The sequence below is a fragment of the Parasteatoda tepidariorum genome, chromosome 7 (genome assembly GCF_043381705.1).
Source record: "Parasteatoda tepidariorum isolate YZ-2023 chromosome 7, CAS_Ptep_4.0, whole genome shotgun sequence".
In the NCBI taxonomy this organism is placed as follows: domain Eukaryota; kingdom Metazoa; phylum Arthropoda; class Arachnida; order Araneae; family Theridiidae; genus Parasteatoda; species Parasteatoda tepidariorum.
The window spans coordinates 72890058-72904186 of NC_092210.1; the positions used below are offsets into that span (position 1 = coordinate 72890058).

Consider the following 14129-nt stretch of genomic DNA (forward strand, 5'->3'; position numbering starts at 1 on the left):
AGTAATAAAAACTTAGTCGCCATGGCAACGACGAGAAATGCCGAGGTACAGATGAATCGGAGAAGAACTGCGCATTGACTGATCTATCCGAAGCATGGTCACTGCTCTTTAACAATTTTCATTCCTTACCTTTTCGAAACTCGTGTTGCACTCTCCTTTCCGTTGACGACTCACTATTCCTCGTCTCAGTTAAATCTCTATTTTGACTTTGAAGCTACTCTTTTAAAAACGGAAACGATGCTGCCATCAAACACACAGAATCCTCGTGATTTGTCCGATTCGTCAGACGACATTACGTCATCGGAATCTTCTGAAGAAGTAAGTTAAAATTAAATTAAATTAAATTAAATTAAATTAAATTAAATTAAATTAAATTAAAAAACACACACTGCAGATAAAATATCCAATTTCAGTGATCTATATTAAAGAAAAAAAGAACGATTTAAGCAATTTTTTTTATTAAAGAACCAAAAAAACATATCGAAATTATCAAGATCTTTAGCATGGTTATTAAAAAAGTTATGAAATCCGTATTAAAGAAAAATGTTTTTATAGTTATATTACCAAAATGATCTTACAAATAATTTTTTATTTCATCTGTAATGACTTTTTACAGAAAACTTATTCATATCTAAAATGTATTGCCAATTGATCAGATAATTTCAAATTATATAGAAAAATAATAAACAATGTAAATCTCTATCATATTCTCATGATGAAACAGCAAAAATATTTTGCAGTGTGGAAACAGAATCGTGCTGAAGAATCGTGAATCCTTAGCTGTTTTAAAATATCGAAAACGTAGAAAACTGTTCTGAATCATAATTAGCATAATTGCATAGAATCTTTCGGTAAATAGTATATTATAATGCTGTGACAGATATTTAATAAAATAAATCACAATAAATTCAAAAAGTTTTACTCGTTCATGTAAAATCAGCAAATAAAATGACCATGTATTTGATAAAGACCGGAAGCTTTGCGTTATCGAGCATATTCAAATAAACTGACTGCAGACTAGCTAATTCAAAATATTTATAATAATCATTTAAATAGATATTACTCAACTGTTTAGTTATTAATATTATTCAATTCAAATATACACATTTGTATTCACAATGAAACTAGTGTAAGGTGACCACTTTTGCGGCATTGTTTTAGTGGTTAACTTATGTGCTCAACTTCTGAAGTGGATTTGAGTGATTTTTTAAATCCTTTTCTACATCACGTTATTCTAATGTAGGCTAATTTATTTATGTTGGTCATGTTATTCATATATTTCTTTTATAGTAGAAACTAAAATAGAAATAAATATAATTAAGTTTGCATTTTAGCATGCCTTTAAAATTTTATTAAATATATAGATTTTAAGAAATGAGAAAAATTACAGAATGAATTACAGCTTGCAACAAAATTTCAATATTAAACTGAATATATTAAAAAATTCTGTCTGAACATATTGTTGGTCATGAAAAGCCTGTTATTATTTATAAATATATTTCGCAAATACCATTACACTAGAGTGTTTTAGTAGCAGTTTTAGATTTTTAGGTAACTTAACACACTTTAAGTAACATTTTTAAGTATCTTAAGTAACTTCACACTTTTAAGTGCATTTATTTCACCATTTTAAAATTGTTTTGTTATACTTGCAAACCTATTTGTCACAAGAGCCTTCACAATTTCATCTTGTGGTCAACTCACCTCACAAAGGGAAATAAGTTAGCGTTTAATACCATTTCAAAAATTTGGTGATATTTTAATACTTGACAAAATAGTAAAGAAAATTTTCTAAAAAAAAAACGAGAAAAAATAACCCATTTTAATTTTCAACATACAATATAGGTGGTCAGATTATAATAGTTTTTCTCCCTTATATTATATAGAATAAATTTGGGTATCGACAATAGAAGTCACTTAAACAGGTGGTCAACTAAAAGTGGAAGCTAACTCATCAGGTTCCATTGTATTCAATATATAATTTAATGTATGTACTGCGTTAAAAGGATTTTTCCTGACTTCCAAAAAGGATAATTAATGAAGAAAATTACTTGAATGAAATAAATTTTCACCGTGGGGTGAGCTGTTATCGACAATGTCACAGTCACAAGTAGCAAGTCAACTGCTGAATGTGAACCATCCATCTAAGTATTCGTGTTCAAACCGTAGTGGAGTTTCTGTCAAGGTAGGCGTGTTCACATCACGTCCGGGTCACCAATGTCGGGAGTGAGTTATCAGCAATGTTAACCTTCATCTATGAAAAGGTACCCCAACATAGAATCGAGTTAGCATGTCTTATATGCTAGTCAATTGGAATAGTATTTTTGTAGTGGCAGATACACTACAATGAGTTTGACGCTAGCGTTAGTATCCTGTCCAATGATACTAAATGTATCTAAGCTTTTTTTCTTTTTTCTTTTTCGGATGAATTAACTTCTAAACAACGAGTTTTGCACACTCCAAAAGCTCGAAGTCATTGAGAAGGGCAATGAATGATAACAGGAAAAACTTGGAATCATTTTATATGGAGTAAATTACTTGAATGAAATAAATTTTGGCCAGAATGAGTTCGTCACGAGCATCAGTATCATGCCGAATGATATTGAATGTAGCTAAGCTTTTTTCTGGATGAATTGAACTTCTAAACAACGCGTTTCACACGCTCTAAAAGCTCGAAGTCATTGAGAAGGGCAATGAATGATAATAGGAAAAACTTGGAATCATTTTATATGGAGTAAATTACTTGAATGAAATAAATTTTGGCCAGAATGAGTTCGTCACGAGCATCAGTATCATGTCGAATGATATTGAATGTAGCTAAACTTTTTTTTGGATGAATTGAACTTCTAAACAACGCGTTTTGCACACTCCAAAAGCTCGAAGTCATTGAGAAGGGCAATGCACGTAATAGGTAAATTTGGAATCATTTAAGTTTCATGAATTGCGTTTTGAAACTTTCAGTTCTGTGTATGATTTTGTACTGTTGTTTAGTTATTAAATATTTTTAACCCCCGTGGCTTGGGTATATTGAGAGTAAAAAATACATAGTCAATTAATCGTTATTAATCAACATTGTGAAGTTGTGCTCAAAACTGAAAGGTATATAATGATGAAATAATTAAGCTAAAATAATTCGAATCTATTAAAGTCTTATAATTTGTTGCTCTTTACGATTTTTTTTAATTTCATTACCATTAATATATAAATATTGAGCAAATTAGATAAATATTGAATAAAATAAATAAATATTGGACTATTCTCAGTGCCATTCAGTTCCGAAAGGAGGCTTTTGATCGTGACCAACTCAAAGATTTTAAAAATTTACCACTATCGCGCATCCCTCCCCCCCCCTCCCCATTGATTTCGCCTTTCAGCAAAAGCATTCCAGCAACAACACATTGTGGTACACGAGGTGTCGTGAAGGTTAAGCCACTAAAATTTAGTGACTAGCGGCATGATTCTGTAAATGTGGTCAATATTTCATTGTGGCTGCTTCTACTTCCCAGACAAGCTGATATCCCTCATTTGAGATCGAACCCCAGTTTCTCACGCTGACTCTTCAATTCCTTAACCAATGAGCCACCGCGGTTCCTGCACTTTAGCAGCGTAACCTTATTTTAATTTTAAACTCAATAACCCTTGGTCTTAAATTGTTTAATTTTATAGAAGCACGTTTTGAAGTTTATCAAAATCCACGTTATCAAGCATCTTGATTCGGTAACTTGGAACTCACATGCCCTCTACATTCATTCTTGATGTGACCTTACAAAGCAAAATAAATAATGGAAACGCGCATTAAACTCCGTTTCTAACTGAACAGAGCACTGAGCTAGCAAACCTCACAGTTAAATGTACGCAAAAACAAAATCATCTACAGTTTAATTTATAACAATTTTAAATGCTAAATCGATTAAAAAATTCAAGACTTCAGACACAAGTTGACTAAGTAGAATGAGATGGGCCGGCATGTAGTGAGAATGAGCCCAGAACGAACAGCATTAAGAGTCTTTAATGCAACCCCCTCCAATAAAAGGTCAAGAGGAAGGCCCAAAAAGAGATGGAAAGACTGTGTGAATGAGGATTTCGCCATCCTAAAAGTAAAGAACTGGAAATAGATTGCTGGGAGAAGGGCAGAATGAGAAAAGCTTCTGAGGAAGGCGCAGGCTCACAGAGGGCTGTCGTGCCAATGCTGACGATAATTCCCTACCTACCGAATTCAGATTCCTGAATCCTGACTAAAAGTATTCTGGAGTTACAGGGGAGACAAATACACTTTTTCAATTTAATACAGATTATTAAATAATTTAATTAATGTTAAACAATTGAACTAAAAACTAGATTAATTATTCCACTTAACTATCAGATTTAATTATTTATGATTTCTTCAATTACGTAGTTCTTTTAAAATTTCTACAGTTATTAAATAGTATAAATATTACAAAATCGTTAATTTGTGACGTTTCTAGAGCATGCAACGGAATTTAAGAATTGACTAATTATTTGATCAAAAATCAAAACGAATATGATAATTGGACCCAATTTCTAAATAACAGTAATCAAAATGTTGTTTATCTACCTTTTAACTTTTTTTTAACATGTTAACTTTTAATTACATTTGAAACTTTTATTTAGATATTAAATTATATGTGCCTTTTTTAGAACTATTCAATAAAAATAATACTAAATAATTAAATATTTGAGTTTAATAATTATTTAAAAGGTATTTTCTTTTAAATTTTTCGTTCGTAAACAGCAAAATATTTCAAAATCGCTAATATATAACAATCGTTAATTATTTTAAGCGCATTTAAATTTTCTAAGCTAATATTAATTTAGAACATAAGTTGCAAAAGTTATTTCATTAATTTATTTTTAAGAAATATAAAGAACAATCAGTTAACAAAACACAAAGCCGAATTCGATAGTGATTTTTGTTATAAGGCGATATTAAATTTTCGATGAAAGGTGATATAAAAATATATTCGGTATAAGATGTTTAAAAGTGATATTTAAAAAATTTACGAAGTTACGTATTGCATATCTTGTTGATCCAAATTGATTTACTGCTCATGTTGTATATTTTTACTGTAAGATCAACAGTTAATAATTCTCAAACTTACTATTCAAATTCTGAATAACCTATTTCCTTGTTTTTTCCTGAACACTTTCGGAATACTTTGCGCAGCAAAACAAAAGCTAACGTAATTTTGAATTCTCCATTTAAAGCGGCAATTCTTACAATTTTTTATTATCGAAAGATTGTAATTAATTTTGCTCCGCTTTTTCTGTTTAAAATTATTATTCAATTTCTATTTAATAAAAAGAAGGACATATATATCTCAGAGATTGTGAATCTTGTCAAAAAAGGAAGAGACAATCGTAGAGTGTTGTTCTCGATAAAAATAATGCTTGAATTATTATTATTTCGATATTATTTCGATATTTATAAAAAGAATTTAAAGTGAGGATATTAAAAACATGAAACTAAATAGAATGAGATAATCAGGGTACCTAATAAAAATGATCACAAATCAAATAGAATTTAGAGTTCCTAATACTGCTTTTATAATACGAAGATCAAACAATTAACCAAGAGGAATCCTGAAAGTGAATGGGCTGGATATCAATTTCTGGGAGAAGAGCAGATTGGCAAAAACTACTAAAAAAAGGCCCAGGCCTACAGAAAGGCTGTCGTGCAAATGCTAATCTCGATAACTAATTTTCCTTTATTTGTATTTCGTTTAATGTTTATTCGCTTTAAATGCATTTAACACTTCGTTAAATGTTTAGATATAACCTCAATGGTTCAATTTTACCCCTTTACCATGATGAATCAAAAAAATTGGCTCATGATTGAGCTCTTGATGACGCCCAGTGATTGAGTGGTAGCGCTTCGTGCTCCGGTGTCACAGGTCCCGGGTGCGATCCTCGGGCCGGGCAAGGTTGGCTCAGCCTTTCATCCCTTCAGTGGGTCGATAAATGAGTACCAAGTTTGCTTGGGAACTAAGCACTGGGGGTTTCGCGTTCGACTGACCACCTAACCGGAACATATGCTCGTGCACCCCAGAGCCCAAGATCAAGAGAACTGAGATGGGCGCAGTAGGCCTTGTCCCGCTACGGACTGTCACGTCACTGAATTTAGTTTAATTTAGTATTTCGTTTAACATTTATTCACTTTTAATGCATTTAACACTTCGTTAAGTGTTTAGATATATCCTCAATGGTTCAATTTTACCCCTTTACCATGATGAGTCAAAAAATGACTCATGATTGAGCTCTTGATGAATCAAAGAACTGGAGTATCATGGTTCCATAAAAAAATATCTAAGCACATGTATTCTTTTTTTTTTAAACTTTTATTTTGATGTTCCATAGGACACGAGTTATGATGAAAGATTTACATGGTGGGAAGGATACAACCCACAGTGAGTATTCTTCATTTTTGTATCAAGTACGTTTACTTTTTCTTTAATGGAAGCTTTTCTTGTTTTATTAACAATAGTTTTATTATTAATAAAATTACATCTTCTAAATAATTTTATTAATAATAAACTAACTTAAAATTGATTATAATGATTTAAAATTTACAAACATAACAATTGATTATATTGTTAATAAATATTTATTAATAATAGTTTTATTATTGATAAGATGAATTAATATTAATAGAGCAATTTGCCAATTTTATTATTGTAGGACATAGTGGATGAAGATTTTTACATATATTTCAGTAAAATAATTTGAATGAATTATCTTTCAATTTCATTGAGTGCCAAAGCGGTTTTAATGAGCCACTTTCTTCAATGATGATTTTAATTTTCCTCGCTTAAGGTGTTGATATGCAAACTCTGAAATTTTTGTTTTATTTTATTTTGGGCGAAGATTCTTAAAGTGCTTGCGAAGAGGATAAATAAGAAAACGCCCTGTGCATATAAATTATTTACCTAATTATGTCATTTTGAAACTATAATTATATCCGATTTCTAACAAAATAATTTTATTACAAAAAAAATTACAAAATTTTGATTCAATGTTGTATACAAGTCGACAAATTTAATATCATGCAAGAAATATTATGAATCAATAATAGTTTAATTTAGTTTTCGCATATATTTGTCAAGCAGCACACAAATCTTTCTGCTTAAAGCAATATCTCTTAAAATTATTCGAAAACAATAATGCTTCTAAGAATTAAAATGATCACAATTATGTGCAGATGTTTTCAAGTGTGTTTCATAAAATTTTTCGAATGTACAGGATGTGCCTTGTTTTGCTTACTTACAGATTAAGGGCATTCGAGTTAAACAATTATGGTATTTAAATTAATGCAAGACATTTTTATTATTGTTCGAAAATTCTAAACTCTAAATAGGAAAATCGCTCTGGGATTGATGTAATGGAAAGAAGAACGATTGACTTTTTCTCTTAATTTTCTTTTGTTAAAAAACAAGTAATTAATTAATTAGTGCCAAGTAATTAATTAGTGCCAAGTACGTTTCACTGAAATCAAATTGTTATTTAGTTAAAGGTTCGATTGCCTAACGTTAAATATGTTAATTAACTTATTAATTTTTTCGATGAATACTTAACCCTCAAAATATACCGTAAGTAGGGAAATATAATTTTAACCGTTTTAGCTGAAGAGCAGTCGAAAATATAGATTTTGTAATTTACAATTACATTGATTAAATTAGCTTAAAAATTCATCTTGTTTAAAATTTTTAGTCGACTTCATCATGTTAGAAATTTTTACTGGCTTTTTGAAAAAATAATGTTGGTACACGTGACGTAAGTGCACCTATCTCTAATAATATCAGCATTAGCTTAATAAATATTATAGAAAATAATAAATATCTGTAAGAAATAATATTTAACTTTATTTTTATGATTTTAAACAAACTTTTTGAATAATTTTTAACTGTTTTTAGATAAACAAGCTTTATAAATAAAGAACTTAGTAGAAGAAACTTCTAAGGGACATTATTTGAGCATTCATTGGATGAAAGAACCGGCTAAGTGACTCAGTGGCAATTTTCCAATAAACAACACTAGAAAAAAATTTTGCTCGGAATCGAACGCGAAAGCGCGAGGAGAAAACCAGCTATAACTGGTTGATACGAATTCTGCATCCGGTCATAGATTAGAATTCCCTTGCCGTTAGGCTGCCGTGGGGGGTTTTCGTGGTTTTCCTCTCCATGTTACGCAAATGCGTATTAGTTATCCATGTAACACAAATACGTTAAAGCAAATGTAGTGAAGCATCAAAAAGTCCTTCACAAAGCAAATTTCTCCCCAATACTTGATCCAGGAGTTTCCCTGTCTTCTGGATTGGGCTCAAAATTTCAAACATTAGTAGTCGTAAATCCAAAAAATTGGATCGGCTGTTCAACGACAGTTATAAAATAAAATGGAAATAAAGACGAGAAAAAGTAACCCTTAAACAGCTTCAGCATATTATTTTGATCTTGGGCAACTTTTTTTAGTTTATTATTATTGTTACTACCTGAATACTGGCTTTTCTTTTTAAAGAAAAACTAACTAATCAATAAATTGGTAGTAATCAACATTGCAAAAAAAAAATTATTATGATGCCACAATCTTTCGACATAATTCTATTTCTCGAGATCAACTCCTAATTGTAAAATTAACCGTGAACCGGTACTTATACCTTTCGGTAAACTATAAAAAAAAAACTAGTTCCCCTGCACTTTTTAAATTGTAAATAAGAAGGGGCTTATCAACAATCTTTAACATGTGAGCGCTTTCTTGAAATATTAAGTGTTAAATCCGAAATGATAAGCATACTTATATGTTTGATAAAACTAATGAAACTTTTTCATAAAAATATGCATGGCTCATTTTGGACAAATGAAGTCTACATATGAACGAAGTATAGAAATAAATAGCCAAACTTTATTTTGCTCTCTGCAAGCAGGCATTGCTGAGCTGATGCAAATTATACTTTGGTTGAAACATATCAAAGCTCCATTAGCATCTGGCTAACCACGAGAGGTTTTCGTGGTTCTTACCTCCATTTTGAGCAAATGCTGATTAGTTTCACTTAAAAGAATTGTTCTTGAAGGTGAATGTAACTTTGTTTGAAACAGATGTTCAATGATGATTCAAGTGAATAAAGCGCATTCACTGAGTGGATTGGTGATGGACGGCAGAAATTCGTGCAGTTGTAAACTAAATTATGAAAATTTGGAATCATGAAGACGTAGTTTACCACGATAGAAAAAAAGTCCAAAAATGTTTAATAAACATTTTTATAAATTAAAATGTGTCATTTTTGTATGAAACTGCATTATTTGTAACGAAAAATTGATTATATTTTGTACTTACTAATCTATACCAAGATATTTTTTGTATTAAAACTAATAAAACTACTTGTATTTAATGTCAGAAACACAGTCAGTGCTATTTAAAAGAATGCTTTTTAAAATAAAAAATTACCGAATTTTCTCCAATAAAAACGATGCATGTCGGCAAAACATCTACTCTACGAAAGTTGAGTTCATGCTGCCTCTGAATCGTTTTTGATAGCCTTTCGGACAAATAGGGCAGGAGAAAATTTGATACCAGTTTGTTTACAATTAAGGTTGTAAATATTTTATTCCATCAATATAAGCCAACATATATGTGTATTTATTCTATCTTTTACCACAAAATTATATTCGATGAGAAACTTTAAAAATTGTCCATGAAAACAAGCAAATGCTACGCACATAAATCATCAAAATCTTCCTTTATAAAAGAGTTAGCACCAGATAAATAGATACCCAAAAATTGAATGAGTTAGACCTGCGCAAACATACCAAATACATAAAGGTTGAACGAAAAAACAAAACTTTAACGCTCATTTACTCAAATCCACTAAAGTGTCACTTAGCCGATTCTTCCATTAAACTCGAGGGCATATGTTTTTTGATTAGCTTCATTAATTTTGATGATATGGTCAAATACGTAAAAAAGTGAAATTAACTTTAAGGAGCCCATACTTTTGTCCCCTCTCAGGTCCATTCAAAACTATTGAGGACAAAATTTCCAGATTGCAACCATCCCAAAATTTTAAGGGTCTTAAGAGCTAATATGGCGATGTAAGAGGTATGTTTATTCAGAGAAAGTACGATTTTCTGTCTGATATTCCTAACTTTTAATGTCATTAACCCTTTATTAATAAGCATATTCCAAATTTAAGTTAAGCCCTTGAACAATTAAGCTGGAGTCTTAGTGCGTGAAAATCTGATTATCAAATGAGAAGTTATTCAGCATTTTCTTCTTTTTATTTTGCAGCCTATCAATGCTAAAATGTGAAAAACCTTAAGAATGTTTTATCAGAATATTATTTGGAAATCGCGTACCAGTAATTACACAGAAAAATGTTTAGAGTATTAAGAATCTGATACTATGGTTTATTGTTCAAATGTACCTTAATTATATGAGGAGAAAAAAGGTTCTGTGCATTAAAATAATGCGTTTCAAATTATCTAAATAATCTTTATTAGTTTCGGAATCATGACATTTAAAAAAAAGTAAGTGTATGTATGTTTCAAATATCTTATTAACTGAGCATCTTTGTAATAATTCATTGTCTTAGAAAGCATAATCTCGCCGCAACACCTGTCAAATTACTTCGCAAAAATCATTTGAGAATTACTTAATACGCTCGAAAAAATATGATACGAATTGTGATTTTCTATCATATTTGAAACACTAAGTTCACCCTTGAGCTCACCCTAAGTTCACCCATTTAGTTGAAAAAAGTATACACTTTAGGAGTTTCAAATCAATATTTGAAGTCTTAAAAAATGAAAACTTTTTTCTAATATAATGAATTACAATGGAGGAAGTCGGAACTGAAAATATCAAAACCAATTTGATAGATTGATAATACTTGAAGATGTTTCTCATTAAAACAGTTCAAAAGACTGTTCAACACAGAGTCAACCATTTATTGTTCAACATCAACATCTCCCCATATGTATATATTTCTGTCTCGCTTTTGACGAATAGTTTGAAGTTTAATATTAAAGCCAATTATTACAAAATATGCTGTTTATTGTAAAGTAAATATCACCACGGTTTTCTTGATTGGTTTTTATAGATAGGGATAAGGCCTTTAAGTGATAAGGCATAAGGATAAAACCATGGTCTTCTTTTTACCTCTGATTATCTGATTAGAGAGAATAAATTGCTGCGACTGACTGCATTAAAAATTTTTAAGAAAACAAATTATGATGATAAAAATACATTCCCCTAAGTTTTTGCATTTGTAATTTAAAATAGTTAATTTCTTGATTATTTAGAAATACATTTTCCAGACAAAAAGTAATTGTTCAACGTTAAATTCTAGATTGCATAGAAACATAAAAATTTTCTTCGGGAAACGGAGATTTTGTTGCTGTTGATCTAATGTATTTAGTGAAATTATACATTTAAGATTGAAGATGTTCTATAAAAAATATTATTAATATAAACGATATGAAAGTGAAACTGTTTAATATTAGTTGTAATACACACAAATAATCATTCAAAGGAATAAATTTTTAGAAAAACAAATCGATAAATATCATTGAGATATTTTTTTTTCTTTAATAACTTTTAATAGTTTTAATTGAATAAAAACTATTTTTTTTTTAATCCTTAAGCTTATGAGTGAGTTATATGTCGGCAAAAATGTTAAAAAAGCGAAATGTTATCCTTGGAGATGTGCCTTTACGTTATTTAAAAAACCAATAAAATATATTTATTTTAAGAAATATTTTTGAAAAAAAAATATATATATTTCAGATTAATAAACAGATAATTATAATCTGTTACAGATTAATAAATATTAATAACTTAAAATATAAAAATGGCTAAATTAAACTTAATTTAACTTTATTACTAACTTATTATTTATTATTAACTTATTTAATTTAATTTAATTTAACTTAAATTAACGTTAATAAAAGAAAGAAGACAAACTTCTTCAACTGATGCTGCCATCTAGCAACTATTATAGAAAATAAGAAGCCCTTTTTACTCATTTTAAAGAATATAATGAAACAAACTTGCTTTTTATTTATTCTTAATTTTTTTGTTTACCTTTTTTTTGTTGGAGAAGGGGCGAAGATTATATTTGGTTCCAAATGAATTAGAATTTCTATAAATTTGAAATTTAAAAATAAATCATCCATGATGATCAAACGACTCTCTATTAAATCCTCGAAAAACAGAACTGTGTATATATATANTATATATATATATATATATATATATATATAAATAAATACTTGTAATAGGTCACATTTATTTCCTATTTGTTTATTTTTTTTATCAGCAATGTAAGCTTTTGATAAAGAAGCAATGTATTTATTTAATGTTGGAATAACTCCTTAAAAAATGTGTTTAAAAATATTAGCTCACATAAATAGATACACTACCCTATAACATTGGAAGAGACACTTTCAGTTTTTGACATTTTTTTAAAATTTATCAAGAAATACTTTAAGGATTTTTTTAGATTACTAATAATACCTTTACTACCTTTAAGGATTTACTTTAGAGGTGTTTAGTTCGTGCGATTTTTCATATTCATTTTTTATACTACTAATTTCATTAAATATCTATAAAGTTAAAACGAAAAAACGTAAGGAGTAAAATTATATTTTTATAAAAATGTCCATATCTCCGTAAATATTTTCTCTAGGTTTACGAAACTCTATGCATTTTTTAAAAATAACAACTAAAGTAACGATACAAGTTACAAGTTTTTTGCTTGATTTTCCGGCGTAGGGTGTGGACTTACTTTTTCTCTTATAATTAATAGGCTAGTGTCGTAGGATGTTCAAAAATACTTTTTTCTCCTTCGTAATTTATTGTAGGTCTCTCAAACCTCTGAAAGCTTTAAATCTTATTGCTAAGTATGAAAAATCACATGAACTAAACACCTCTAAAGTTACAAAATAATCATTTAAGCATTTCTGGAGAAATTTAAAACAAATATCAAAAACTGAAAGTATCTCTTCTGTTATTGTAGGGTAGTGTAAATAATTTATGTTAGTCATGCATTTCTAGTAGTCATATATGTTGATTAACCCTAATAAATAAACAAATAATTCGAATTATAAGGTAATAAAAATTATTATTTATTTAAATTTCAAATAATGATATCTGTTCTGGACGAATCTTAATTTGTTTAATGTGTTTTTCATTTTGAGTATGAATCATACTAATTTACAGTAGAAGAACAAAAAGATAATAACTGACTTATGTAAAAAATGTAGGGGAGAGTTGGATAAAACGGGATAGTCGGACAAAACGGGATACGTCGCCTAGGGACCAGACTATTGCAGCTATCTAGTGGACAACGACAGAAACGTGTTATTCGACCGTGATTATATCATTCTCGGTGCGTCCCGCCTCGAGATCACTATTTGATAGAAAGTTGTAGGTCTCAGAATTTTTTTACTCTATTTTTTCGCCATTTTCTACATTTACGTGCGTTGTTTTTTACATTGTACTGCCTACATATATGGGAATAAAATTCCGGTGAGTATTAAATTTAATTAACCATTTATTTACCAATATTTTTATGTGCAGTCTATCTAATTTTCTTTTCACATTTACGCAGCAACCATGGTTGTTTCAAAAAGTGACGGAGTCGGACAAAACGGGACACTTGTGAGTTGGATAAAACGGGATAGAGTTTTTCATGTCCCGTTTTATCCACCAATTTATTTATTGGATTATTACATTTTAAAATAGCCATATATTAATGTAGGCCTAGGCTTTTTAAACAACTTATTTATATTAACTATATATATTTTTTGAATAATTTAGTCTCTTTATATAGTAATGCAAAATTTGTTTATTAACGTTCATTATTAAGCATTTTATTTTCGACTCTAGGATTTCACATCTTTCTTTAGAACTAATTGTAATGTATTTCTCTGATGAAGACTTTTTTATACATAAACAATTATTATACATAAACAATTATTTATATATTTGCATTATTTATTATTTTATCTTTATATATATGCAAAAAATTAAACATTGTAAACCCTATCCCGTTTTATCCAACCCAGGTATGCTAAAACGGGATATGTAAGAGTTTGGAAATGAATTTTTTTTTCTATTTC

General features: G+C 29.3%; 1 long non-coding RNA gene across 1 annotated transcript in view; it reads left to right on the plus strand.

Moving 5' to 3' along the window:
- Window positions 1–76: 76 nt before the first annotated feature.
- LOC122270511 (uncharacterized) overlaps window positions 77–14129 on the plus strand; it is a 16343-nt gene continuing 2290 nt past the window's right edge. Inside the window, exons 1-2 of the long non-coding RNA XR_006225837.2 lie at window positions 77–318; window positions 6376–6425. This is a non-coding gene — a long non-coding RNA (uncharacterized lncRNA). The remainder of the gene's footprint in view (window positions 319–6375; window positions 6426–14129) is intronic.